Source organism: Manacus candei, unplaced genomic scaffold (assembly GCF_025592945.1).
Source record: "Manacus candei isolate 608988 ecotype Guabito, Panama unplaced genomic scaffold, ASM2559294v1 h1tg000046l, whole genome shotgun sequence".
NCBI classification, from domain to species: Eukaryota; Metazoa; Chordata; class Aves; order Passeriformes; family Pipridae; genus Manacus; species Manacus candei.
The window spans coordinates 12,335,307-12,338,346 of NW_026138094.1; the positions used below are offsets into that span (position 1 = coordinate 12,335,307).

The 3,040-nt window shown below is 37.8% G+C and overlaps 1 long non-coding RNA gene across 1 annotated transcript; it reads left to right on the top strand.

The window, feature by feature from the left end:
* The first annotated feature begins 203 nt into the window (after positions 1-203).
* LOC127475322 (uncharacterized) lies at positions 204-2,809 on the top strand. Its single transcript, XR_007906171.1, has 3 exons — positions 204-330; positions 1,386-1,493; positions 2,693-2,809. It is a non-coding gene; the product is annotated as an uncharacterized LOC127475322 (long non-coding RNA).
* The last annotated feature ends 231 nt before the right edge of the window (positions 2,810-3,040 follow it).

Below are 3,040 nucleotides of genomic sequence, written 5' to 3' on the forward strand. Positions count from 1 at the left end.
TATGATGTATTTCTCAAGTGTGGCAATGTGAATTTGAAGAAGGTGCTTGAAAAACCCATCCAAGTGACATGTTATGTTGTATCAATGCTTTTAATATCCAGACTGTTGACCTCATACATTTATGATGTATGTGGTCAAACAGTAGTGCAGAGAGCTGATTGGAATGACTAATAATTCCAGTGGAATCATTACAGCATAATGGTGTCAACATGTACTACTGGGAGACTCTTAATCCTTGGAACATTAATATTACACTGGATGTGACCATCGCATGTCAAGACATGCCATAAACCTTGTGTGATACTCATTACTGCAAGCAAAAGACACAAGGTTGTGATAGTTTCCAAGTGATCATCCTCATGTTTTGATATTATTTGGCTAATATTAAATACCATTTAGATACAGAGAAATAGTAATAGCACACACACAGTTAGCTGAGAACTTGAGTGTGAACCTCAGGAGTGCTGATGAGCATTTACATAGGTCACACAGAGAACAGACTGAAATAATTTGTGCAAGCAATGGTTTAATCCAAAAGAAGCCGGGTTAAATATAGTTAGTAATATCAAAAGTTGTGCTGTGCTACCAAAAACCCCCATACACTATGAATTTTTACAGTATCTGTGGGTTACACAGATGGCACTGAGAATTGTGTCAGATCTGACACAATACAGGTCGAGAATGCCCAGGTGACATTTTAAAAGGTCCCCAAAACTCCCGTTTGTCATCCATGTGAGAAACAAAAGACCTTTAAATCCTGACCCAGCCCTACTGGTAGACTGTGGGCACATGCAATGGTAAATGCTGGACTGCAAATTTATGGCCTCTGTGTGCAGTACTCCCCCAGTGTTGAAATGAGCCCCTAGCAGACCTTCACTGCCATAGGACTGGGGGAATGAAGATGCACAACAACAGATTTGGCTCTCAGGACTTACCTGCTGAGGCCCCAAACAACTGCAGCTACTGCTGCTTTGAAGTAGAGTTTTGGGGTGCTCAACACAGATATAAAGCAGGCACTTCCTCTGCTTATTTTCTATTACTTTCTCTCGTGGTACCTCAGGGGTAAGCCTGAAGTAATCCCCAGCAGCTTTAGTGTAGTTGCTTTAGATTTATACCCATATAAACAGGAGCTCTATTTGCCCATTGTTTCTAAAATACGAGGTTTCTCTTCCATATCAAACTTCAGCGACTTATTTTATATTCCCTTACATCACGTTTTATCACAGATAATCCAGGAATATTGTTTCTCTGAGTAATAAACTTGTTCTTTAGTGCATGACCAGAGTAAAGGATATTGTGTCTTTTAGACATCACGTATAGACAAGAAGATATAAATGAGAGTTAATAACCATCAAATGTGTCTATTTCCTTTTCCTATAAATTAGAGCATGCTTTCCTACTGAATTTTGCAAGAAGGAAAACAGACTCCCTCCTGCTGATGTGGGGAAGCAATGCTAAATCTCCCTAAAGATTCACTCTGGCTTCTTACAGCTGTATGTTAGTACCTTTTTATATGCAATTTTACTTCATTTAGTCTTTAAGGTTGTGCCTGAGGTTAGTTTAAAAGGTTAGTTAAATGTTAATGGATGTTAATGCTGCAATTAAATTGTTAAATCAATTGAAAACTGTGGCTCCATCTCTATCTGTGTTAGTGCCGGCCTGAGTTGCATTGGCGTATAAATTAAAAGCTGTAAATCTAGTGAAGTCTAATTAGAGACCAAATTTCTCATTTATCTTATTTTCACAGGACTGTAAGCACTGATAGATAATCAACGGAGGGCTAAAACTTTTTAACATTAAAAAACTATTTTATCTATTTCAGGACTCAGGTGACTGATTATAATTCAGATCCAATTACTGTAAAAGGTCATATGTGAAATGAAGTTCTTACAGACACTACAAGTTTTATTTTACAAGTTTGCATACACTGCTGCACCACCTACATCCCAAAAAGCAAAAGTAAATACACTGAACAAGATGATATCAAAACGCTCTTCAATTAGCCTCCCTCATGTAAGCCTTTGAAGTTTGTGATTTTAATACATGAGCACATCCAGTGTTCAATCCTACAGCACATGCTTAAGCTTCCCAGGTTATGTGTGTGCTTAAGAGTCTTGTTGGTTCTTGCTTTCTGTGAGTAAAGGTAATTAGCAACATGCTTAAATACATTTGCCATAGATACAGTGATACAAATTCTTGGATTTGTGAGAATGGTTATTTCCATTGTTATGCTTAAATTAACTACTGGCAACCTGCCACTTAGGAAAAAGAAAGGAAAAAAACCCCAGGCTGTTTTATCCACGAAGGTCTTGAGGAAAAGGAAATGCCGATCTTAATCCAACTTGCAGTGCCCCAGTTTTGAGGGTGTTTTCGTGCACTAAAAACACATGCTACTTAATGTTAGTTCCTCCAAAGTTAAAAGTGAGATTTAATCATGCTGCTTCTGTTGGCTTATTTTTCCAACACCCCCTGTGATTCTCCGAAGTGTAGATCTTAAAGCTGCAAAAAGGCCAACAACAGATTGCAGCATGAGCATAGGGAGCAGCATCAAGACTCATTAGTTTACAAATAAACCACAAGACAAATGTTTAAAATGTTTGTAGGTTCCAAATCACAGTTCTAAAATTGCATCCTTTTGGTCATGTAGGAGTGTTAGAAATGTTACAGTTTTACATGTTAATTTCTTTTTTAGTGACTGTTCCTGGAGCACTTGGGGAAACATGTTTTGCTTTGGGAAATAAAAGGAGAAAAAAAAAATCCTCTGTCCTAACCAATTAAGACTTCACAGAAAGAAGTCATGAGCTCAGATTCTGCTAGGAGGCCTTCTTCCAAAGAAGCATCAGCTCATGTCCTTTCTAGTGACTTCAGCTAAATTTCAACATCCATTAAAACACAAAAAGAGATCAAATCTGAAAATGAATTGCCAAGTAGCTTGAATGTTCTAAACTTTTCTCTCTCCTAATTTTGTCACAAATTCAGATCTTCTAAAAACATCTCGGCTGCAAACTGCAGGAAAAATGCTGTTGTGTTGTGTGTCCCC